This window comes from Zonotrichia leucophrys, chromosome 4 (genome assembly GCF_028769735.1).
Source record: "Zonotrichia leucophrys gambelii isolate GWCS_2022_RI chromosome 4, RI_Zleu_2.0, whole genome shotgun sequence".
Taxonomy (NCBI): domain Eukaryota; kingdom Metazoa; phylum Chordata; class Aves; order Passeriformes; family Passerellidae; genus Zonotrichia; species Zonotrichia leucophrys.
The window spans coordinates 22,019,971-22,047,458 of NC_088173.1; the positions used below are offsets into that span (position 1 = coordinate 22,019,971).

General features: G+C 37.4%; 1 long non-coding RNA gene across 1 annotated transcript; it reads right to left on the bottom strand.

Annotated features, from left to right (window-relative positions):
• Positions 1-728: 728 nt before the first annotated feature.
• LOC135447317 (uncharacterized) lies at positions 729-27,016 on the bottom strand. Its single transcript, XR_010440067.1, has 6 exons — positions 26,952-27,016; positions 14,954-15,032; positions 8,381-8,458; positions 3,774-3,899; positions 3,078-3,160; positions 729-1,475 (listed from the first exon to the last, which is right to left on the bottom strand). It is a non-coding gene; the product is annotated as an uncharacterized LOC135447317 (long non-coding RNA).
• Positions 27,017-27,488: the final 472 nt, after the last annotated feature.

Below are 27,488 nucleotides of genomic sequence, written 5' to 3' on the forward strand. Positions count from 1 at the left end.
TTTCTTACTATTATTACCCTTTTATTGGCCAATTTTGCTGTGGTTCACAAAATTTGAATCACCTCAGAATCATATTTCACACTCAGCTAACTTCGAATATATCTTAAAAATTTCCCAGATGTAAGCAGCATTCAGAAGCATACATTTTAATAGGTGTTTTCAAGCTTTTCACCAGCCACCCACCAGGACAGCCACCACATCACCACCCACTCACCCTTCAACTTTTCCTTTCTTGTGAGATGGCATGTCTATGAAAACATGGCAAGTATGAACTTGGACAAACCTAGCATTAGAACTTTTTTGTTTGTTTTTGTCTATTAATATCTCTGTGAAAGAATTAGAAACACTGTACTGAGTCATCAGAGCAGGGGAGAGGCTGCAGCCCCCAAAGCTGCTCTCAGGATCCGTGTTCAATTGCCAAAAATATTGATTTGAAAAAAACTGACTGCACTTGTGGTGCGGACCCTTGTCCCAGCTTCTCTCTCCCTTCTAGGACAGCTTTTCCCTCCTGCTCCCAAGATGAAGTATGTGGAAGATATAACCACTACACATAAAGGACATAAGCACTACAATTTTCACTAACAGTTCTGACCACAAACCTAAGAGGATCTATTCTGTAAATATAAAATCATCAGAGTTCAGCTTTCTCAATCACAAAAATAGTCACCCCTCACTAAACCAAATTTCCATATGTTAACTTTATTGGATAGAGCAATAAGCATCACTACGTGATTGTTTCTAAAATTTCCTAAAAATACAGATTAAATTGCAGGGGAAAACACATATTTCACAGACATCTTAAAGGCACCTGTAAATTAAATTATTGATTTTAAACTTGGTATACTGTAATTTAAAAGCATAATTTATTCCTTCCTTAATATTATAACTTTAAACAGAATACATATTTTTGAGTCTAGCTAAACAATAATTCCAAGAGAAATCGGAACTACATTTAAGAAGTACCTCCACAGTTTATGAGAAAATGAAAAATATTATAATACTTCTCTATTTACCAGACTTGTCAAAACTGTCACCTGTACACTTATGACCATAATTCAATCAGAAAATCATAGTGTACCGACTTCTCACATTTAATGGCTAAATGACTTCTTTATGGTTTTACACCTCATAATCATCTCAAGAATGTGACCACACTGAAGGTCTTAAGATGAAGGACAAAGGGACAACTAATATGTAAGACATCCATCTACTTTGTATCAAGTAACTGCAACCTGTACCTTCTTCATGGATCTTATTGGGATACAAAAGTGTAACTTTTATTTAAACAGAAAATCTTCCATTTCAGAATCTGGCAGTCAGGGCACCATCTGGTCTTTCTTTTTCCCTGTTGCTTTATTGAGCTTTCCCCAGGCTCCTCAGAAACTTCCCAGATGTGTGTTCTCTCCAGTTCCCAGCCCTCTCTCTCCAGGGGGCCTAAAATGTCCATCATTACAATCAATCTCATCTGCAGTAGGCTGGCAGAGGAAAATGAGGGAAGATTACTCAAGAGAGATCAGTGTCGAATGTTATATGATTTCCTATAACCTGCTTTCTGATAAACTTCTTGTTTGCCAGGCATTTGTCAGATGTTCTGTACTTATTGTCACAAGGGACATCAATCCTAACTCAGTTCTTGAGAAAAATTTATAAGGAAACTGATGCCTGACATTTATTTGTACATAATGCTAACATTTATGCCCCATCATTACTATATTCTTTTTGGGCTGCGTACTATTAAATCAACATTACAAAATTCAGAGTTTGGTTTTTTAACCTAATTTACTTTATGTGCTTTTCTCCTAAATTAAATATATGTGACTGCAGACAGTTTTCAGAATGGAAGTAAAATATAAAAATATAATTCAAACTGCAGTAGCAAGTGCTAAAATCTGAAGATAAGCTATCCCTTCACCTTGTGATTTGTAGAAACACTACATCATTTCACATATATATTATGTCATCACCACAGCACTTCTTGCATATAGCCTGTGTTACCATAATTCTAACCAGATTTATCAAACAGAAAAGGCAATCTGATTTCATTCCCAACACTGCAAACGCATTAATATAAACATCTGTCAGGTCAGAGTCCTCTGGCCTAATTAAAGCATCCTTAAATTTCTCTTGATATAAATATATCATCTTTACATATTGGGGTAAGGAGAGAATTTAACCTGCACCTAGAACTTTTCTAAACAGCAATCACAGGCAGTCATTTTATGCTGAGAAACTTTTTAGGATATTGTCCTACATTGTCATTTCTCCAACACCAAAGCAATTTTAAGAAAACACCTGCTCTCTCCAGGCCTGAGGCATGCACCTGCCATTATGCAGTGTGACAACTCAGTGGTGGGGGTTGCTTGTTCATGTTATCTCACTCATTAAGCAAGGTATATTAAAAAAAACTGAAAGAAATCACAAAGAGTGCAAAATGAGAACAAGAGGATATCCAAGACTGAGACAGACTGAAACAGATGAAGGCAGAGGGGAGGCAGGAGGGGAACCACGCAGCAAGACTGTCAGAGCTACTGAAGCAATGAAGAAGCAGCAGAGGAGGAAGGGAAAAAGACAGGTTTTAATTCCTTCTCAGTAAGCTTTGGCAATTTTCCTGCAGTATAGAAATGCCCAAACTAATTTCCAAATGATCAGTCTAGCTTGTCAGTACTATGTAAGGACATGATGATTAGTGAGGACTAATTTATCCTGCTTTTCAGCCTCTATGAGAGTAGACATACCTGAAAGGCATGAATACACACAGTTCGAAATATAGTTCATTAAAGTATGAAATAAGGCACAGCTTAAATAAAGCTTGACAAATTTATAAACCACATCACCATGAGCTTATAGGCCAACATCCTACGTGTCAAGTTATCACAGAACAGCTAATGAAGAAAAAAAATCACTGACATAAAATATTTCATTTTTTAATAGCAATTCAAAATTGATGGATTCCAGAGCGTTTTCTGTGGTCTTTTGGTTTTGGGGCTTTGTTTGGGTTTTTTAACACGTTCACCTTGTCAGCTGGATTATTTGCAAGTACAGAAGGAAAGAACCTGACCCTCGTTCCAGACTCTTACCTGGACTCTCATTCTGATTTTAGAAGATAGTTTCAAGGTTCAGAACAGAATATCCAAGTTGAAGAATGTAAGGGTTTTCCTTTCTGTGAAAAGAATGCTTTTGGTAATTTATTCATTGGAGAATTTCCCTACAAATAACCAGCTGTAGCAGAGCCAGCTGCTCAGGGTGATACCAAGGAAGTTAACAGATACTTTTGTAGGAACATTACTAAGCAATTCAAATAGCGGAATCAAAATGCAACATTCACTAGAGGCAATCTTTGCAGAGCTGCTTCTTTGTTAGCTACTAGTGGTTTGTGTTGTAAAGCTGTTCTCTTTCACAAACCCAGAAGGGATCTATTTGTGTCTCTGCTGTAACAAAAAGCAGGACACATACAGTAAGGCAATAATCAGCAACAGAACATTTGTTGGTTTTCTTGGTGCACTGTAGGCACCCGGGCACCAGTAAGCTCACATAACACAGACACAATACAGGGGAACCAGCTTGGGAATGCTACCATTATATTTTATCCCACATTATGGAATATCTTTTTTCTTGTCACCCTATGGTGATAGGCTGTAAAGCGGAGCATTACATATATAATTATGCTATTTCACCAGCAGTTTATTCAGAATATAGAAAATATGAAGAAAGATGGAAAGGCTGTTCTTGTAAATGCATTGATTTTAGAGTACACACCGGACTTGAGGCCATACCTGAGATCCTGATTTAGGTTAAATACACATCAAGATCTTCCAGTTTCACCTGATCTCATAAGATCTGCTCCACTTGGATTAACTTGGAAGAATATAAACTCCTTCAAGGAAAGTTGAATGCTTTTTCTAGCAAGAAAGAAAATGGGAATCTGTTTTGTCTGTAAAAATACAAAAATAATGCCACACTGCTTATCCTCCCAGGATGGGGAGAATCCCAGGGAGTTTAAAACTTATCTAATTCAGAATTAACTCCTTTATTTTATATAAAAACAACATGTTCAATAAAAAAAACTAAATAAATGAATAAAATGAAACAAAAAACATCTGTCAGTCTGAGATGTACCCAAAAAAGAAATAAAGCACAAAGCAGCTGATATTGTTTAAGCACCTACACCTTTACAAGTAAGTAGCAGTGAATAATGAAGAGAGGAATGGTCGGAACACAGATCTCCAGTGAAAACATTTGAATGATCCTTAAAAGTTTATCAAAACAGGAAGTTACTGACCATCCAGCATCATCAGTTTTGCTGAGTTTTCAGAGAAAAAGAAAAAAAAAAGATACCTCTTGACAGAAGCATTAAGGATCTAGTTACTGACATTGAAGGGAATAACATCCATATGCAGATTCAAATTTATGTTAAAAAATCCTCAATCTAGTTTTACGTAGACAGCAGCATTACATGTCAGCTTAAGTTTAAAATTATGCATTTTGTCCTTCACTGGGACTAAGGAAAAGCATTTAATATATTATTGCACTATGTCCCAGGGTCTGTATTCCAAATATAAGAGTTCAAATTTGGAGCTGTTTTGGCTTTAACTAGTATTTCTCTTTCCTCCCATTCGCTTTCTTTTTTCTGGTCATAAGTAAAAAAGAACTCTGAAATCCCAAAAATACTCAAATGTCATCAGAATTAACCCAAATCCTTGAAGCAACATATTTTGAAGACAATATATGTAATTAAAATATTTTTTACCGGTATCCCAGTATCTTAATTTTTTACTTGTACGTCTGCTAATGTGCATTTAAGTGTGTACAAAGAAAGGTCAAAAATAGCTAAGTGCAATCTTTAATTAAAGCAGCATTGACAAACATTCCATCAATTTGGCTGACAATCTCACTGACTGGAAAGAGATTTCTGAGAGGGTTCTCATTTAAATCCTTCTCACAATACAATCTAAATGTACAGGAGATTTTTCTTTTCTCAGATCAGATCACCAATCCTTAAAGAAGCCTATAATAAACCAGTAACACTTGCTAGAGTAATTTTTTACCATTTACTAAGATGACAGACAGCACTGACAAGTTTTAAACTCATGAGCACACATGGTACTGAACAGGTTGAGCACAGGCACAGCGTGAAGTCACATTTAGAAAACACCCATGAGTGTGAGCTAATGAACAGTTTAAGGTGACATTACATTCTTTTTAGATGTATTTCCATAAGGAAACTTTGGCTTCAGCCTGTAACTGAGCCCTGTGTAGGGAGATTTTCAGGCATGCGTCTTCTAGGATGACCAGAGATGAGTGTGCACACAGCTTCCCTGGCGAGTTCACAAAGCCTCTGCTGTCCTAACTCTGAAAATTCTCCACACAGTAAGCAAGCATTATACCTCACACCTTCAGACAGAAATGTTACTCATCGAGAACAAAGCAAAATAATCCAATACTAATCAAAACAATAAGGTTATACACAAATTTCTTTAATAACTTAGGAATTTGATGACAAAATCATACCTATCTCAGTGTGATGCCCTTCCAAGCAAAATGTGGCACATCTTCAAAACACAGTACATTTATAGTGGAACCCAGTTTATAACCTGAACTGTTCTGAAACTAGTATTATTTTCTACACTATGTTTAGTATGAAAATTCTGCGCCAAATCCTATTCTTTTGACATTAGTATCAGAAGCAATAATTATTGCAATTATGCACCCACTTAATAAACCTGCCTCTGAAAGCTGCTCCTTGTATGAGACAGTCAGAGTCTACCAATGTTCAGATTTGTCATGTAGCATGATAGTGCTGGGCCTGACAGCAGAAGACAAAGACATATTGCAAATATGCATTCATTCCCAGTACATACTTTTAAATGTATAGCTGGATGATTTAACACTATGATAATCTCATTCTTATTAATGCAGCGATCACAGTTGCAATCTCAATTTATGAGACTCATTCATTCACATCCATCAAGCTGCTAAGTCTTTGATTGCCACTGTGTTTTCTAAAAGAAATGTATTCAGAGTAATTTTAAATTTTAATGCCAAAGTATATTGCATTAGAAACCTCTCCCAAATACATCATTTTCTTCTCAGTCAGTTTAAAATTGATTATTCATTCACATTTTCCTTTGGTTGGCACAATCCACAAAACATTTCTACTGACACGTTCAGGTCTGAAGCAATTGAGGTCCACCATGTTTCTAATGCCATGCTTTAGAGAGAGAGATATTAGAGGTTACTCCTACCCATGCAAAACATGGAGTTAAAAAGTGGTGCTTGTTTAAATAAAAAACTCATTTGGATTTTTCTCCAGAATATGACACTAATGATATTCAAAAGGACATGTATTTTGATCACAATCAAAACAGTTTTAAAAAATTTCTGTTGATCATTGATTATCCAGTTCAAAATTGTGCTTCTTTCTCTTAACCCACAGTATCAAAGCTGGCATTGTATATCCCAATTTGTAAAGCATTTAAGGACATGCTTTTCTTTGTGTATGCAGAAAAAGCACTTTCCTAGGTTGAAAATAAGGACATTCATAAAAATGAAAGCATTCCCCAGATGAGATGTGAGAAAGTTAGTGGCTACACTGCTAAAATGCAGTCAAAACAAGCACATGCTAAAATAATTTATTTACACACGTTGTTAAATCAGAGCCTGAATTACAATTGCAGAGCCAATTTCCATGTCCTCAGCATTACAATTAATACTGTCAGGCAGAAAGGACTTACTAAAAGGTCTCTGATCCCTTTATTAGCTGCATTTAGTGTGGTTCATTGCTCATGCTCAAGTGATAAAAGTCATTTATCTGAACAGAATATCACATATGCCATCACCACACTGAGCCCAAATGTAGAATTATAAAACCATAGCATAGTTTTTGTTAGAAGGAGCCTTAAAGATTATCTAGTTCCAGCCCCCCTACCTTGGACAGGGATGTCCTTCACTAGACTAGGTCCAGTACAAACACCTGGAAAGTAATTTGTGCTAGAGGGCAGCCACAACAGCACACAAAAGATACAAAAATGCAAATAAATCATTTTAAACCATTGGTTTCTGAAAAAAAGAAGGTCTGCTGAGGATCCCCAATGTTACCACTGATCAGTGTCACATGAAAGCATGGATCAGAAACCTGCTGATTCACAGCACATATCACACAATACTTTTGTCTGCCTTTCCAGGACTAACTGATTTGCAACCATGTATATTTTACTGCAATACAGAGTTTGGGATTTCAAAATCTATCCCAAATGGTCAGAAAACCGGACAGAGCTGGCTGTATCTAAGCAAGCTTTTCTTTGCAGAGACAGCAGAACAGGTAGTTCAGCAAATGTCGAGAAATAATGCCTCGCTGCCACCTAGGGGCAATCCAGACATTCCCTTTCTTACTGTCATAAAATCTTTTCTGAATCTTCTGCTCAAAATGCAGATATTCTCTATTGAGTTGCAAGGATAAAGCAGATTAATCTCAAGTTTGTTAAGCAGGCAATGAAGTAAATCAATGCTCGAATGGAGAATGGGTATTAGTTAACTCTCAGTGAAATATCCAGGTCCTTCTATTACCCCCAATGTTGTAACTAAACCCAAAGACTGTGCCATCCTGCACTACAGGGATGTCCTTCAGAAGCAAAAAACTGAGGTAAACGTAAGCATGTACATTTTATAACATACAGGTAAAATCTCGATTAATGAGCATCAAAGATGCAAAATCACATCAAGGACAGTCTGAAACCAGTAGTACAGATCCCATATATTAGTCTTTAATAAAAGGACAAGAAATACTTCAAAGAAGTCTCCAGATTTTTTTTTTCATAATTGCTACATTAAAATGCTTGCTGGCTTCTTGAGTGTTGAAATGTTGCTTGAGAAAATAATTTAAACACACAAAGAAAGTCTAGACATGTATAAGTAAAATTCTCTGTTTTCATTTATTTCTATGACTTTTATTAACATTATCATTTTAGCTGAAGTTTTCCATGGTGTCTGCACAGACTAATGGATTTGAAGAATTTTTGGTTTTAATATTTTAATATTTAATATTACTAATAAAACAACATTACAAAATGTAGAGTATGGTTTTTTAACCTAATTTACTTCATGTGCTTTTCTCCTAAATTAAATATGTGACATTTTGATACCATTAAGTAAACAGTTTGTAAAGAAACTTGAGAGAGTTTGCAGGCATGGTGGCAGAAAGGTCCTAAAAAACTATTAGCTAAGTTATCACACTAAAAAATTCTAGTACTTACTAAACTTCAAATTTAAACTCAAAGCTTTAAATTTTCTAGGGAGCCATCACTCACCCTGTCTATCTTTTGAAAGACTTGAGTTCACCTACATCTAGCCAGGTTCTACAGCCATGAAATAAGCTGTCACTTACATGCGTCCAGCAGAATTTTTCAAAGAGCTCAGCAGTTCAGTTCTTCAAGGAGTCTGCCTAGGATGAGTATCAAAGTTCCTAGAAACCAAAAATAAAGGACTATATTCCCAGACCATTGTCATTATGCATTTTCCAGCCAGTTCATGCAGGATTTTCCCTATAACTATCAAAGAGGTTATTCAAGGGATACTGGAAACCAACCAAGAGTAGAATTACTAGGAAGAATATTCTGAAGTGTCTCAGCTACTCCATTTTCTTTTTTTCCCTTCTTTTTGGGTTTTGTTTTTTTTTTGAACTCCCAGGGTGGTTCTTTTTTTCCTTGCTTAAAAAAAAAAATCACCAGAAGTTATCTTCAAGTGTTTAATCCCTGTTTCAAATAGACAAGAGCCTGCAGTAAATTTCAGAGACCATGTTGATTTATTCAGGACACAATGATTATACTGGGACAAGTACCAGGAAGCTCAGTGCAGGCATTATATAGGAACTGCATCCATTCTGCACATGACATTAAGCTTATTTATTAGCTACTGAGTTTTTCCCTTTTTAATGACCATGTAAAATGGAAGATATGGAGGTATGTCAGTTCAAATTCTGTCCTAGAGAGAAGAAGAAATACAAAGCAGATGGAATGGGGAGGAAAATATCCTCCATGAGAAGAAGGCTAAGTGCAAGACAGGAATGATGGTTGTGACTGAACTGCAGCCTCTTCATGACAGTATGCTTTGAATACCATCTGACTTTATTGCTGGTTAGGAGTACCCAATCTGCATGACAGTCTCATAAAAATATCCTTCTCATTAAATCTATGCTTTTCACAGCACTGAAAATGCACAAGAAACAGTTCTTTTTGCACAGGGAGCTTGAAATGACAGCTACCTCACTGCTGTCAGGAGAACTGTCGCTGCATTTATTCTCTATCTTCATGCAGGCTGCTGAGGACTTAAGGTCTCTGCTTTCTTTACCAGGTACTTTCAATCATATGTGCCTAAGCAACCAGCAAGACTGAGACCAGCATTTTGTTCACTACCTTAGCCTCCCCAAAAGTGAACTGTGACTGCATTTACTGCCTGGTTATTCAGCTACTGATGTGAAAGGCTTTTGACTTTCTGTCTGCAGAAGATGATTCAGCTGACCATAACTTTCTGGCTGAATAGTCTAGAAAACAAAGGTGTGCTCTCTGGCACATCTTAAAACATGAGACACGGAATACAGACCAGATAGCTACAAAAAGAAAGAAAAAAGAACAGCAACAAAAAAAGCACCATTGCATTCAAATACCAAACAGCCAGAAAAAGATTGGATAGAGTACCAACCAGAAAGATGCCCTGAACTGTGAAAAAGGAAATTATTTTTCATTGTTTGTTTCACACTGTGTTCAGGACAATAGAAAAGTCCTTCTTTGAAATGATCAGGATTACGTGAAAGAAATATGATTCCATTATCAGTTTATTCCCCTCTTGAGAGGAAGCTTTTCTAAAATTGACTGTTTGGGTCAGAAGTATGAGGTCATTCTATTCTCTGACATAGACAGTATTGGTTCATAAAGAGGAATTTAAATGGCAGGATTATCTGTTTATCAATACATCTTAATACTTGGCATTATCATTGCCTTTCCCTCCTGGGGTTTACTGTCTACAACAGATTTAACAGATTTAATTGTTCACCCCATATTATACATTATTTTAAGGACTGAACTCAACTGAAATTGCCTCAGCTGTAGGCTCAGATACTTAAGACAGTCAGCAGAAAAGTTATTCTATTTGTCAGAGCTTTTCTCAAATTCCTTTAGTGGTACCCTGAGATGGCAGTGGTTCAGTGACTTCTAGGGCTGAGAAGTGAGAGGTAGCAAAAAATCCTCTTGTAAAGTGTTTATACTTATCCCCTGACTTTGGGGGACTGGAGCTCCTGCCAACTATTAGAAGTGTTTAGTTCTTCTTGGGTTACTGGGAGCACTTAAGAAAACTGTTTCTCACTCTTCTTTAAAAAAAAAAAAAAAAATTAAAAACCCACATAGAATTGGATGATAATAATATCTAGAAGCTCACATTCTCTAGCTGGCAGTGATACCACTGCTTCCTCCCTCTGCATCACCCCAGCTGCTGTGTACTTGTATCAGCTGAACCAGCCACAGCATTTGTTGGGCCTTCCATGCAAGAGAAGCTGGAGCATTAATCTAGCAGAAAATTAGCTAAAAAAAATAAAAAAATAAAAAAAAAAAGCCACACACACAAACCAAGGGGTAAGGAGTATTTGAGTGTTTTATCTTGGCTTATGGAACTCGGCTGGCTCCCATAAATGTCTGACAGGGACCAAAGCTGGCATGAGGGAAGGGCAGAACTGTGGAGCCAAGAAGCAGTGAAAAGGCAGAAGCAAAGAAATAGAGTGAAAAAATAAAAATCCAAATACAACAAAGATTAATGTTTCCTAAATCTCATGTTCACATGACCCTTTTTCTACAACAGATTTTTCCTAATCTAGCAGGCATGTCAGTACAGTATCCACTTAGTTCATCCTTGCATATCTGGCAACCAAATAAATTTACTTGGCATGAAAAGTTTTGGTTATATTTCTGGCATTCGCTCCAAAGACATTCCAGTATTTCAGAATAACACTTTATCTGCAATTCAGTGCACTTCAGAGAAGCAGGAAGATGATATGAATTCAGTTTATTATCAGTATGGATCATGAAATTGGTTCCATTTCCTTAGCTGCAGAAAAATCAAGCTAACCCACATGTCATGATGCTATTACATCAAAAGAAAATTTCCCAATAAACTGCATGGAAAAGAATCGTATTTAGTAATGGTAATTGCAAATGTTAATGAAATTATTTGCTCTCAGACACCATATGAATGTGTGAAAGTTAATAATGGCACTGAGATAGAAATGCTAATCATTGCAAGGTCCTTCTCATTGTAGTAATAAGCCATTTGCTATCAACTGTTTCCCTAGGTATTTCTGGACCACTATTATTTTCAAAATAACTCTCCTACTGTTTTTCTTATTCGAACAGATTCCCCTTAGATTCCTATTACATTGAATGGTAATTTTGGACTAAAAGTAAAAGACAGGATACGGAGTGATTTGTAAAGAGAAATTAAGTCCTGGTCATTGCTCAGGGTAGCTGTGACAGCAATATGTAGGTGATAAAAACTAATTTATAAAATATAACTGATCATTAGACACTAATATGGTATCAAGTTTAATGGACATTTGTTTTTTCTTTGGAGTATTTTCTTAGCGACAATGTACAGCTGTCAGAGGTTCAGCGGATCTTGATTTTTTTGGCAGGAAAAAAAAACCAATCTGCAGTTCACTGAATATTTTCCAAGCATATTCCCAGTTGCCACAGAGGTAGTAGACATCCTGGAAAGACTCCAGCTGAAGCTAAAACCAAGTAGTTCTTGGCATTGCAAAAACTATTTTGATTCTGTCAAATACTCCAATAAGATCCAATAGAGAATTACAAAAATTCTGCTTCAAAGATTTCACAAATCCTTCTTTGGAGTTGATTAGAAGCCTCCAAAATACACAAGTGTTGGAATATGGGCATACAATAACTTCAGAGCTATGAATGTCTGAGATCTGCCTCCATCTGCATCATACTACCTCTGGAGCAGTATCATACTTGGTCAGAAAGTTGGGCTACCTTCTAGTAGTCAAGTACAAGAAAGTTTTGGATTGTTCTGTACTTGGCAGAATGCTTGCTGAGTAATTCTTACAGAAGTCTTGTCAGTGATCCTGACAGAGTTGGTGCTCAGGACAAGCTGCCAGGAGGCTGCCATTTGTGTGAATTTAATGCTCAGATTTGATTCAAATATTGATCTTGTTTTTTAACTGAAATAGTCAAAGCCCAAGCAGTGTGTATCTGCAGCTGGTCAGCCATGTTGCAGGATATTTGCATACACTCCCAAATGGATGCACTTACAGGCATATCCAACAAGTGTTGTGCAACTCAAAAGAAAATGCAGCTGTTTCCCACAGTGCATGAAACCTTGGGGTTTGCATTCTGTGAACCTTTAGGATTGACAGACTATCTGGACAGCAAGGAGAGGTGAAAGGAAGGAGAAAGCTTGTTTGAAACAAATTCATTTAACAGTTCAAAACACTTCACACTATTTACCCCAGCCTTAATTATAATTGACTCTGAAAGACACGTTCTGCACATAAGAGTACTGAAGTGATTTAATCTCTTTTAACACTCATGGGCATAAAGGTTTTATCATGGGATATCTAGAGAGAGATAACAGGCCCTAAAAGAAAAGTCAGAATATATACAAATGCTATGAAAACCTTATTCTCTCCTCCCAAAAAAAAATTCAAGGGAGCTTTAAGGTCTTTTTCAATCTAAATGATTCTATGGTGCTAAGACACACAAACCCTCATTAGCATATTTCAAACTCATACCAGGGCCTATAAAATCCCACATATTATATGCAGTACTCCTTCTAACACTGTATGCATATAGTTACTAGCATTTAGAGTAGATTCTGACTACTTCTGACACTTGAACTGAATCTTATCTGAATCCTGGTCCTTAAAACATATTCTCTTTAGATGATGTGCCTTTACAAGGAAGTTGCTCTCATGCAGATACAGTTGCTCCAGCCATGTGCATGCATATCAGAACATAATCTTGGATATGAAAATTAAATAAAACTAAAAATCAAACACCTACATGACCTTATTATCATGAGGTCTTGACACAGTTTAACATAGCAGGCAGCAAAATATCGCACAGCGGCTCCCTACTCAATGCCTCTACACCATCCCAGAGGGATGGGAGACAGAACTGGGGGAGTGTGGTGGTTTGACCAGGAAGGAGTGGGAATTCTGGGATGCTGTGGTCAAACCAATGGATGTTCTGAGTTTCATACTGACACCTGGTGTAGCCAGTGGGGTTTGGACACACCTCCGAGAATACACAGGGGTTAAAAGCAGGGCCTCTGGCCTTGGGAGGCTCTCTTGGGACGTCGCGGCGAAGAGGTCAGATCACCCTCCCCTGTCCAGTCGCTGCTGCTGGGCAGGGGAGGGGCAGCCACGTGGTAGGCCCGGGGCCTGGACAGAGATGGGAGGTGAGGGGGCTTCGAGGATGGAAGGGTGGAAGATCCCAGGGAGTCAGCCCTCAGGCAGCCATCCCCCCCCAGGAGAGAGAGAGAGAGAGAGAGAGAGAGAGAGAGAGAGAGCGCGCCGGTGACACCGAATGTGATAGCAGCCGGCCCAGGAGGAGAAGGGGGGAGGAAGAGTGCCCGGCCGGAGCGGCAGCGTGTGGGCAGCGTGTGTGGGAGTGCCGCTCCGGGACAGACAGAGACTGCAAGTTTTAACCCCTTTCTTTCATGATTGGGGCCTTGCAAAAAATGCTAATCCTCCTCGAAGCTGAATAAGAAGGGAGATGAGAGATGAGATGAGACAAGGACCTGGCCCGAAGAACGTGGAGATGATTGAATGGGGAGAGATGATTTGGAGTGGCCTTTTGGCTGGACTTTTCTTGTGGCCATGGACTCAGTTGTTCCTGTGACACAGACTGCACTTAGGGGGAAGCAGTGGCTCAAAACCAGGAGGGTTCTTCGTGAGGACCCCCCGGCCCCAGGGGGTTGGAAAAATATGGGGGGGACAGATGTCCCAAAGCAGAGACTGTGCCTTTTTGGAGTGAGACAAGGCATCCTTGAAAGACAACCCTAAAAGCAGCTCTGGTCCATGCGTCAGTGGTGAGAGCACTGGGCATGGAAGGAAGATGTCACAAGCGGCAAAAGGACTTTTTCCGGGCGGTGCCGAAGTGACAGGGAAGCACACGAGGTTTCAGTGTGTTTCCAGGGGAAGCCTATGGAACAAGAAGGACTCCTTTCCTCTTCATGAACTGAAGTTTGAGTATACCAAAGTGTGGGGCCAAGGCTGGGCAGTTGGTGATTTGGGAGAATGTATCGGATTGGGAAAGTCAGGTAGTGGGGAGGGGGAAAGTGGTTTTTGTAAGGTTTTCAATTTTTTTTCTTTTCCTTATGGTCTTTCCCTATTTTCCTGTAGTTTAGGTAATAAAGTGTTCTTTATGTTCAAGCTAAAGCCTGTTTTGCTTATTCCTGGTCACATCTCACAGCAGACACCAGGGTGAGGGCATTTTCATGGGGGGCACTGGCTCTGTGCCAGGCTCAAACCATGACAGGGAGGAAATGTCAAATTTGTGAGTTGAGACAAAGAGACACTGTAACAGGAAGAAAAGAAAGAGGAACTAATAATAGCAATACCAATAATACTAATAATAGGATTAGAACATATAAAGCAAGCGATTCACCACCTGCTGAATGATGCCCAGCCATACCCAAACAGTTGCCCCTGACCAGCTTTTGTCCCAGTTTATACACTGGGAGTGCCATTATATGGTATGAAATATCCCTTTGGCCAATGTGCATCAGCAGTCCCAGCTGCATATTCTCCTCCTGGTGGGGTGAGAAGAGAAGCTAAGCTCTTTACTCTGTGTAAACATGGCTTAGCAACAACCAAAACATCAGTGTGCTATCAACATCATTCTCATCTTAATTCCAAAACACAGCACTATACTGCTATTAGGAAGAGAATTACCTCTAATCCTGGACAACACTGGGACAGGTCTACAGCTCCTCTTTATTCAGCCAATGGGTATCAATGAACTCCAAGTTTTCTGCAAGTCAGACAGACATGTTAAATTATTTCATCTGCCATAATGTCCAGATGTGATACTTTCCCCTCAAAATCCAGAACTATTTTCTTAACAATTATTTCTGTAGTGAACCAGCTCAGTCTTCAGCCTTTGGCTACCTTTTTTTTTTTTGAATTGCAGAGCAATTCAAATGTCCAATTGCAACAGATAAGATGAGATCCTCTAGAAAAGGTAAGCAACTCCAGTCTAAATCTCTCATATTGATTAACATCTTGTAGCTAGTAGCTATCATTAATAACTAATACAGCAATAGTCAATAGTTAATATTATTTTCAATGGGAAAAATCATATTGCATTTCTGAGCATTTCATCCAGCATTTCACATTTTACTTTGGAGTCAGCCATTCACTTTAGTTTTATAGAATATTTTGAAGCTGGTCCTCTTAACAGACAATCACATTCTGATAAAAAGGCATAAAACTATTTTATACAAAATATACTTTTTACAGCTGTTATACTAGATCTTATAAAAATAGCACCCCAAGACTGTTAATCAAATACAGAGATACTATCTTATCCATGAAAGCAGAATAGGGCATCGTATTTTTAAGTAGGACTCAAATGTAATGTTTGCAAATTTATAAATTTTTAGATATAATTTTCCCACCTGCAAATGAGAATATTATTTTCAATTTTGCAAACACCTAAATAAACATCTCTCTTTCAAGCTTTGTCTCTTTAGATTAGAAAGAACTCATAATGCCAAAGTACCAGCCCTGTGCATTAATACATCTGGTACCTAAAGTTCATGTTCAAGTTATACATAATATGAAGATTAAAACCTGTAAGGAAAAAAGATGGAATAAGTCACTTGGGTTCATGGCCATTAATCTTCCATTTTCTGAGCAAATCTTTTTGCAAAATACACTTAAGTCACTTATGTTTTGAGACAGAAAAAGAACAAATATAGAAAGTTATCATCAGTTAAGTCTTGAAAGTGAAACACCTAGATCCTACAAGAGAAAGCAAACACTGATCATAAGTAGTCAATTCACCGTTTTAAAAGAGTAGTGCATTTCATACTATCATTAAAATAACACTAGTGCAGCCAGGTGCCCAATAGGACTATTCGTAAATACTGACAATAATTTTAATATTTTGATAAATACTGACTTTTAGAAATCTTCTATTTCCTGAGTATCCTGTTGATTATTTCATGTCTAGGAATCTGCTTGCATCAGGGAGTAGAAAACTTTCTTTTCCACCCAGTTCCATTTACAGGTTTACTTGGGGGTGAAATTATTTTTTTGTCCTTGTGAAAGTCACAGGGTACCTTTGCAACACCATGGGAAATTCTGAGAACAAGGTGCACACAGGGTAGCAAATCATATGGAAGAAAATATCCAGTGAAACAGGCAGCTCTCTCTACTCAGCTTTTCATACTTGGATGCTGGCAGTAATTGCTGACCAGTGTACTGTGGGTTATTGCACTCCTGCCTGATGGCTTTGCAGTAATACACTCCTGATAATCCTAATAAAGAACAACAAGTGAAATTTTCTATTTTCTTGTGGGGAAAGGAAGCGATATTTATTCTAAATCAATCTCTATAATAATAGGATTTTAAAATGTCTTCACTAATTAGTTCTAGCTGCTGGAAGGATTCTTTGGGGCTTTTTTTCTCTTAATTATGACAATTTTCTAACCTCATTTAGCTCTGCTATTGTTTGCTAAAACTTAAAAGCACAGCTGTCACAGAGAAAACTTTGATGCTTTGCAGCCTTTTGTATTTTTGTTTAATTTCTTCCCATCAACAAGGACTTACATTAATGTCTGAAGCATTTAATGTCTGTTTACTAGTTAGTGTTCAGGTAATGAAGAAAAGCACAAACTCCTGATGGAGGGCTTGGTCAGGAACTACTTCAGAAATGTAGTGTTAAACACAAAAATATTTGAATTAGAACCACTTTCATTTTAAATAGAATATTTTATGCTTATGAGGGGAAAAATATTGAAAACACTCAAGTTTTAGATAACGATAACAACAACAATTACATATTATGTTGGTTTTAATCAGTATTTTGAAAGATTGAACAAATTGCTGAAAACTTACAAAAAACCCCAAATATTTCCTGATTTGGTTTCAAAAGAAGAACCAAATGTTCATTCTCCATTGAATTACTTTATTAAAAAAGCATGTTAATTTAAAACATATTTTAGCAAAACATATTCAACATGCTCTTGCAAGCCTAACATCAAGCACAAAATGTAACTGGATATTGCAGAAATGGAAACAGGCAGAAAAATTACTTGTGATTTGAGTAAAAGAGCTAAACCTTTCAATTATCCAAGGACAGAAATAAGACTGGAGTGGATTGGGCAGCTCTGCATTGTTATAGAAATGGATGAGAACAGCATGAAGCTGTCAAGGGAGAATTTAGGTATTTAAGCCTATTGACACTAAATTTGCCTTTCTAATTACCCTCTACTCATCCTAAAGACATGGATGCTGGAATTCCCTGGTCCTGTAGACCATGTGTTGAAAACTAATCATGCAGTGAAAAAAAATCCATCTCTTTAGGATAAAATTTGAAAAGCACCAAAAGAGAAAGCTTTGGAGTGCTGTCACAGAAATATTAAGCTTGGGATGGAATATGAAGAGAAATCCCTATAAGATTAAGAAATAAAGAGTACTGATTGTGAGAGCTTGGGAAACTAATCACCCCAACTTGGATGCAATATAAATGCCATCATTAGGAACTGAAGGCTTAGGTAGTCTTGAACCTGCTGTAAGACAGATTTCCTTAATAAATACCCAATGAACCAATGTCAATTGATGCTGCTTTGGACACGGGTTTAGCAAGAATCAAGGTCTTACAGAACAGCTTTTCATAGAAAATAATCTTGGCTGTGGTGATCAGAAACTAAATCAGTCTCTATCAAACTGCAGGACACACACCAGGCCTGCCTATGACTAATGTTTGAGATTTTAGAAAGGAACTAATGAAAGCATACACAGTGAATTAGGAATGCAAAGCTTTTAAAACATAGAAAGTAAGGAATTACTTTAAATCAAACAGCAGGCACTATTTAGGATTTAAATTGCAAGGAAGAAAAAACAAAAGAAGCTAATAGAAAAAGCTTATGAGGTTTACTTCAGTGAATTGGCTGCTTTTGTAGACATGCAAATCTACGAAGAACAAAGAGAGAACACTGTTTCTCAGAAGTTACAGGATATAGAAAAGAGGAAAACAGCTAATTTTTTTTGTGTGAGACTTCATTTACCGTTAAAACAATCAGCACAAAGTCTTTGCAACAAATAAAGGAGCATGGGAAAAAAGTTACAGTGTGCAAATATAGAATTTATTGTTAAACAGTTTTTTTAAGGAGATTAACATTACTCTGATCGGATTACAGTTCTGATCTACATATTAAATGCATATTTTGCCTCCATCTTCTATGAAGTTAATAATGAGGACATTAGTGGAGAAAGGAGAAAAAAGGAAGGTAGTGCCTAAGAAATTATGGCACCTGAGGGAGAAATAAATGTTAACATTCTTAATACCTCATAAAGCAAAAATAAGGCAGGCTGGATGGGCCACGGTGGAATATAGAAATATGAAACTGTCACATGAAATTGACACTCCAATTGCTAGAATTTTTGGGAGCAGTATCTTATGACTGGAGAACAGTAAAGGTAGAACTAAATTCAAAAGAACATGAACAAAGACAACTTCTGGAACCACTAGACTTAATGAACTGATTTACAAAAAAGTACCCAGAATACCATTTGAAGGAAGAATTAGAGACAGAGACACAAATAAAAGGCAGTATAAGTTATAATGTGTCTTTATCAAGGGTAGAGCATCTCAAACCAATCCAATATCTCTTTTCAAAAGTAATCTCTTTAGCTTTATTAGACAGGAGAATATTATTTATCAGATATTTAAATAAGGTACTTGATTCATTCTCCCTGCAAAGAAAGTTTTCTGAAGGTGGAGAAGCCAGATGCTAATATTCAATTTCTAAAGGAGCTAAAGATGTGTGTTTCTAAAGCAGTTAGAGGAATCAACAAATCAACAACAACTTATGCTGATAAGGTAGACAAGGAATGAGGATAGTTTACTGAGTGTTTATCAGTCCTGTGTAGAAATTTACTAAAAGATCTTCAAAAAAGTACAGGTGAAATCAGCAGACAACATGAAGTTGTACAGGATTATTATTTTTACAAAGAGCATAACCTCTTATAAAAGCATTAAATTGCTTATGATTTAACTGATAGAATTAAATATAAATTAATAGTAGGAAAAGCAGATCCATGCCACTGGAAGATGATTATAAATAGTGATTACTGAAGTTATGAATGGGCTAATGAGTTCACAAATGCATTGAGAAAGACACTTGGAAGCAAAAGGCCTAATCAGAAATATTGTGTATGGTTCTGGACAACTAGCTTCAGTGAAGTTTACTTTAATTGGAATATCTGCTAAAATGATTAAAATTATTAGAGAGAGCTAAGTAGGGCAATATCAGCCCAAGATTAAACGATAATGTCAGATATAAATGTATATTTACAACAAGTTCAGGAAAAAGGCTTCCAAATAAAGTAATGATAGCAGGGAGAAAATTCTATTATTTCAAGACAAAGACTTATGACTTTATATATAATATTGTATGAGTAGATAGAAGAGTTATTTGTGATAAGAGCTCTTTTTCCTCTTACAAGCTTTCCTAGACAGCTACATATGTCTAAGTTACATGCACACATGGGAGTTATCCAAATCAAGTATCCAGGAGGGCTGGTAATCATCACCAGACTGCGTATATAAAAAGGAATTCTTTCCTATGATGGGTCTGCAGCATTCAGTGCTTGACTTTTGGGTGGTTTGTTTTTTCATGTTCACCACTGCAGCATAGACTAAACTCAGATGGGGGTTTTATTATTTCTCTAATAGAATGTTAGTGCAGTGGACAGGACATAAATGAGCATTCACATTGTCTGAGACTCATTACTTTTGTTCCTTTGCCCTTGTACTACAAACCTTAATGTTATATGGTAATGGGAACATTTCAATAGCATTCACAATAGCATGTTAGCAGCCATTTTCAAATCTCACCGAACAGGCTGTCTGCATGGTTGCACACAGCTTTTTCAGACTGGACATATCACCAAATGTTGCCTTCCTGTGTAATGGTGGAGTGTGAGAGAGAACACCATTCCACTCACCAACATCAGACAGATTATCAAAATAATGAGTGCTCAGACGACATTAAATTTCAAACCTGGATACAACTGAAGCAATCCATATATATACACATATACATGGTCATGTATGTATGTATATGTGTATGTATACATTCCACATCAAATTAATGCAAAAGAGGGGAATCGGCAAAGGACAAAAATTGTCAGGAAATTGAGAAGAAAATGAGCAACATGGAATTAATTGAAAATTCACTCTCAATAAATGGGAAAAAGCTGCATCAATTCCCATTATTGCCTTTATGAATGGCAGCAGAGAAAATAAAAGAGACTGAATTATACAAAATTTTTTTTGCTATTTTAAGTTAACATTCATGAAATTTTCAGTTCATTTTTATTTCTGATGCCCTTCCCATACATTTCTCACTGTGTTTTAAAAAGTATAGTACATGATGAAACAGTTCTCATTTCATTTTTCTGACATCTAAACAAACATGAGCACCACTGCAATTGACAAATTTGCAAGGGAGATAGAGCAGAATTCTTAGTGAAACAAACTGAATGCTTTTAGCAAGTATGTCTAAGTGATGGTTACAGAATCATGTTGAGAGCAAATGGCTATTGGACCCAGGAGTTTTCTTAAATTTGGGACCCAAGGCAACAAATTCCCCCATTCTACCACCAGACTAACAGCTTATTGGGCTGGAGAGTTAGATGCCATGGAGCAAGGTAAACCCTCCACAATCCCTATTAAATCCCTAAGTGACCTCTAGAGCTGTCACCAAAGCCATGTGTGCACAGTCACGCACAAATGAGGACCTCATGATGTCCCACTGTCTGCTACAGTAGATTTCACAACATTAAAACCAGTGATTAGAGGATCCATGACAATGCTTTAACCTTAGCTGGCTGCGAAATGGGATGAAATAGAAAGAGATAATGAATATAATAAAAACAACTCCCTGAATGGGTGGAATTAATGTGAGGCATTGCTAGGTCCAGCTGTGAAATTGGCTGGGACATTGTACCAGCTAAAAAACAAAGCCCCCAAGGGAGATTACAAAGACAGACCAGTGAAAGAGAGAAGCAAAACTAGACCAAAGATTAAAAAGGTAAGAACCCTTGAACAGAATCTCAAGACCAGAGAAATGAATTATGGTTGGATTCCCAAAGCATTCCTAAGCACTCTTATAGCCTCAATTCAAGGTCAGCCTACTGGCATTATACTGGGTCTAAATGAAGCTTTACAGAAAAAACATAACAGTGGAAGAAGCACATTTCTACTCCCTAAAAAGGGAGGCAACCCCTTCCTCCCACTTAGGGAGAAACTGCAGGCCATTAAGTGAGAAAATGAGTAATTGGGCCTGATTGTCCAGGATGTGGAGGCTGATCAGTGAATAGGTGATGATGGCCCATACATTTTAACTCCACTTAGTCCTCAGGGACAATTGACAACATTTTTAATAAATACAGGAGCACAAATTTCAACAGTAACACAAGAAGCTAAGAAGGGCATGAGATCCATATGGCAAGCAGCTGAGGCAAACAGTGTGAACTGTACAAGTGTGTGTTAAATTGCCAAGGGCAGTTTATGGCTCCCTAATGAGAGGCACATGGCAATTGCTCACTTCCCAATTAAAGGCCATCATGAAAATATTTTAGGTTTTGATGTTTTAAATGGACAAATCTGGCACATGGTGACAGGCAGTGCATGTTCCTTTGGCTCAGACAGAAAGAGGGAATCTGCTCTGTGGCTACTATGCACAGCCCTCGCAGCACCTGACACAAAAATTACTGACGTATTGAAGTATCCAATCTCTACTGTGGCATGAAATAGAATTTCTGAAATCACAGCTGGTGTGGAGGAAAGACAATCTTCTTCAGAACCACTTCCAATTAGCTCACCTGTCTGGCCAGTTTGGTCACCAAGGTGACTGAGCAATTGACAATTCAGCCCCATTAACAGCTGCTGTACCAAACATGGCAAACTTAATATCTATCTTGCAAGCAGCTGCACATCCCTGGATGGGCAGGATTCAGTACAAAAAGTTATGTTCTTTATGGATCCCATGAAGGGGTAGGATGAAGAGAAGTTTGTTGGGAAGGAATACAACATGCCTTAACAGATTCTCATAAGGATATAAACATTTGCCCGCCACCAGTCACACTGTGCTTGCTGAACTTCTACAGAGTCTCCTTCCCCCAAGATACAAAAGTGTACCAATATATCAATGATATCTTGTTGCATTGGTATTGATTAAGTTACAGTATCTGGATTGGGGAAACTTCCCCTGAGAAGGTAGGGAAAGGAGAAGGAGTAGCATGGCAAGTACTCAATAAAGCAGAAATTAATATTCCACCCAGAAAATGTCACAGAACAAGTAAAGCAATATTTTTAGGCACTTGGTGGATAGCAGGCAGTGCAGTGATTACTCCAGACATCCTATGAAAAATCAGAGATGTAAATGCCCCAATCAAGAAAGGAGTTACAATAATTAATGGGAATTTTAGTATATTGGAGGGTGTTTTATCATTTCCCATCCACTATGCTCACTCTTTGGTTCCCCCAGCATATTCACATTCTGTCTGTAATAGTTTATGTGATCTTGAAAGATTTCAAGTTCTAAACATAAGTGGGAGCAGTGAAGCTCCTTTTAAAGTGACATGAAGGTTACTTGGTAATCACACACCAGTCTTCCAAAGCGCTAATCAGAAAGTGATGCACAAAAGGCCAACATTTGATGTTTTTTATTGACCTGATGAAACATTTTTAAAAAGGGGATACTCCTTCTGATGTGAAGAGGGCATCAGCTCAAATTAACTCTGTGCTTAAGGACTCTGATTCACCAAACCTTCCAGTACTTCATTTGCAAACCAAATTACAGAGCGAACCTCAGCTCTACTGTTAGTCTACTCTCATTAGAGAAATTGGTGTGGAAATCTTGAAGTGATTAAATGTCAGTGTAACACATTTCATATACTGAAAGGCAAAAATGCCAAAGTGTCTAAGTTTAAATAAGCGCTCCATAAGATAAGTGAAGAAGGCTGAAGACAAAATTGATGCTGCAACCTATTAATTAAAAACAAAATTCTACCAGAACAGCTTGGATAGGCAAACACTTTTGATTCTATGACAAGTACAATAGGAAATACAAAGCAAACTAATTGACATATTTCTTGTTGTAATGGGCATTTGAATCCCACGGGCAGCTGAAAGGGCAAAGTGTACAAAGTCTCTGTATGTGTCTTGCTCATGTATTTTGCCCATCTACAGCATGAATTGCTTCATCCAGACTTTGAGCTGACCTGTTGTTCCATAGGAATGAACAGTGACACGCAGGGGTATATTGAATGCCTAGAGTAAATCATACAAATTTTTGCTGCTTATTCACTTCATTATGAGATAGGGTTTCAACAACAGGCAATGACAGAAAAAAAACCATGAGTCACCAGCACTTTTCAACAGTGTCTGCTGTCTGAGCCATTACCCAAATATAGTTACTACCTCAGTAGCTTTGCTATTCTAGGTGATGGAGAGGTAACAACAAAAGAACAAATGTGCCTTACTAGAAAATTTTCTTTCCTTTATTGTCATAGATATGTCATGATCAGAAAAATGATAGAATGCTGTTCTTGAACTGCTATATAATTTTTCTATTATCTTTTCTCAATTACAAAAGCATTGTATGTGTAGAGAATTTCACAGCTCAAAATCAGGGATAAATTTACCACCAACTTTATCAGAGTGAGATCTTCCCAACAACAAATCAATCATTTAATGGAAGTCTTACATGAATATAATTTAACTGAAGACACACTGTGGTTACTCCTCCTGGTATTTCAAGTGAGAGAGTTAAAGAGAGAATCAGCCTTTGCTCATAACGAAATATGAATAAATCCAAACCAGACAAAACCCAGCACTTCAATAAATAAAATCACTATGGCCCATGACCCCTTCTCTGCTTAAAGATAAATGAAGAAGCTCTAAAAGGACTTGCATCTTTCTTTTCTGATTTTTTTTCTTTTAATCTCTGTTATATTTAAGTTCTTTTACAAAGTCACTAGAAGGCTGGGTCTTTACAAGTCTTCTGCTCTATTTTCACTGACAAAGATGTAGAGATAACATCTTAGAACAGAGTGGGTGCAATGAAAGTCCCAAGTTCTCCGTTTTTTTGCCATGTGACTGAATATGTTCAATATTTCATCAAAATTAAAAAGGGAATGACTAATAACACTATCAACTGCTCACAGTGTATTAAGGATATAACACAATAATGGTTCCTTTAACTATTCTGCTTTCCCCCCCTTCACTCAACCAGGACTATGACAGTTGGTTAATATCTCCCACAAAATAGGCACCTCTGTGACTGAAGGCAGGAACAGGACACTGCACATGCCTTAAACAGAGTTTCTCATGATTACAAGAGAGATTGCAATTGTTATATTGCAAACCATGCCTGACATCACCATCATTTTTATTGCTGTAAATTCTCTGTTGATCGCTGTACAGCTGCCTCGTTTGTTTGTTTTTTTTTTAACGCAGGCCTTTTTGGAGAAATTTGGACATTTGGCAATGAAAGTCATCTGTAGTGACCATGCCCATGATGGCAGAAAACACACACATCTGAATCTGATCTTCAGGGTACCCCTGTCAACATTACAACAAATTAAGTCTTCCCAAAGACATCCTTGATCTGCTTTCTCACAAAATCCATCTGGCAAATATCCTATGGCCTGGATGAGATTTTCAACTGTAAATATTTCACTGTAGTAATATGTATTACAAATTATTAGCATGATAACTAATAGTCATAGCATTTAAGATCAGAGAACCTAATTTTTCCTTTTGAAAAATAAGTACTATCCAACCTTAAAACACCTATAATACAGCTGTTAAATCCAAAATAAGCAGACTGAAATCAAAGTTCCTATCAGCCTCTTTATGCCTTTGGATTTTCCATCATTCATGTATGAGTATACAGCCACCAGGTACCTCCTCTTCTATAGGTCTTATATCATGAAAACCATCGACAATTTGGACTGCAAATGCCTTCCCTTACAATTCCATCCCCATTTTTTAAATCAAATCAACAAACAAGGCAGTAAAAGACCAATTAAAATGCATTGGATTGACTTAATTTATGTTGAAAGATTAGTAAGAACAAGGCTGCAAAACCACTAATAACCGAGATGTATACTTTTTACTTCCAAGACTTCAATACTTCGCTCAAACTTAATATTTTCCATGAGCATTCTGGAAAAGAATTAAAACAAGGGAAAAATAACCCCTAAATTTTGGATATCAAGTTAAAATCAAATAGAGTATGGGAATAGTGACTTGTCCCAAACTTCACAGCAGGTCAGTAAAAGCAGCTTTGTTAAAGGAAAGTAGTAAGTAAAATGTGTATAAGAGTTGCGTTCATATTTTGACCCATCTTTGATGGCACAAGTTGAAACTAGACAGCAAAACTATTCCAGTTACTGATAATAATTTACAAATTTAACAGAATCCACAGAGATGGAAGAGACCCACAAGGATCATTGAGTCCAACTCCTAATCCTCCATAGAACAGCCCTGAGAGTCACACTATTAGCCTGAGAGCATTGGCCAAATACTTCTTGAACTCAGGCTAGAGTTCAAGAACTCACGTTCACTTGAACTCAGGCTGTGACTACTTCCCTGGGGAAGTTTATTATTAGTTTATTATTAACTGTAAGATTGAATAATTCATTTATAATAAATACACTCCACAACTTGTAATGAGTTGTCGAAACAGAAACATGGTGTTCTTTTTATCTGTTCAAGGAAGCTCTACTTCTTTGATTTTTGGTAATTCCCATGTTAGGGCACTGACAAGTAGAAAAAGTAAGTAACTTTGCAGTCAGCAGTGACCAAAGTGAAGAGGTAAAGTGTAAAAGGGAAGTTTTTCAGACATCCTTTGTTAATCATCATTAAGTCCAAAAAGAGAGTAATTCTCTTTTTCATAGCCAGACTGACATATTTAAGAGAAAAAGGACAGTTTTAACACACAGAGTCATTAGACAAGGAGATTATTTAAGACTTTTAAAGTTTGAGTAAGAGTGCTTTGGAATGTAGCAAAGTATAAAATGGCAGAGATCTCATTCAGAAATAGGCACTGTGCAAGAGTAAAGCATTGCAGCATGGAAAAAGAGTAAAAACCAACCTGATGCAACACATCATCATACATGAGATAAACTGCTGTTTAAATACACTGGCAAAAGCATCTGTTTTAGTATCAGTGTGTCCTTGACCTGGAACATTAGCATGTTCAGCATGACTCCAGATTTAAGATTTTAACAGTTTAAATACTACCTGGATAAGAATTTAATCTGACATAGATGTAATGTATGTTACAAACACAAAGGCCACAAAACTCCAACAACCAAAATTTGTCTTACTAGCTTCAACCTTTCAATCTCTTTTTATAACAATCACCCTCCATTCAGCTCCAAAGGAATGCTGGAGATTTCGCTTTCCTGGGAGCTAGGACGAGTAATCTTAGTTGACCATGCAGCACCTTCTGTTTAAGTTTCTTGAATTAAAATGGCAAAGGATTCTACACTGTTGATGTGCAGTGGTAAGCCTACCCACTTTTCTAGCCCAAGGTATCAAGTACTTCTATTGTGTTTAGGAGAGTGGGTTTTTCCCCACATTATATGGCAACTTTCTTTGCACCAAATTATCTCTTGTTGTCATCTTATTGCATAAATCCCATACCTTCTCGGTGATTTCTCATGGGCAGCCAACAAACTCCATCTCTCTTCACAGCACAGCCAACAAACTCCATCTCTCTCCTCACCCAGCTACCCCACTCTTTTGTAGCACTCGTCTACTTATTGGACACAGCTGTGGCCTGTTAAAGGCAGGGCTGTTCCTAATCTTTGGTGATTGGTACAGCTGCAACTCCTCAGGTGTGAGACTGCCTTCTGCACTATTCTCTTACATTCTATCCCTCCACAATCTCTTTGCCTTTTTTACAATTTGTTGGTCTTCCTTCTGCATGGGACTTTAGCTGCCAGTGTTAAAAGTTCTGACCTGCTGCTGTACTTCTCATATATCTGCAATCGGATGATACTGTCAACCTCAGAATTTTTAAGTAAATTTTCCTTCTTGCCATCCTTGCCTCTACAGCCCCAGCCACAACCTGAGCCAAGTTACCAAAGATCAATTATTTAAAAGGTGTACACAAGCCCAGATCATTTTAGTTGAAAGAGGTACACAGGTACTCGTACAAACTGTTCAACCAGAAGCACA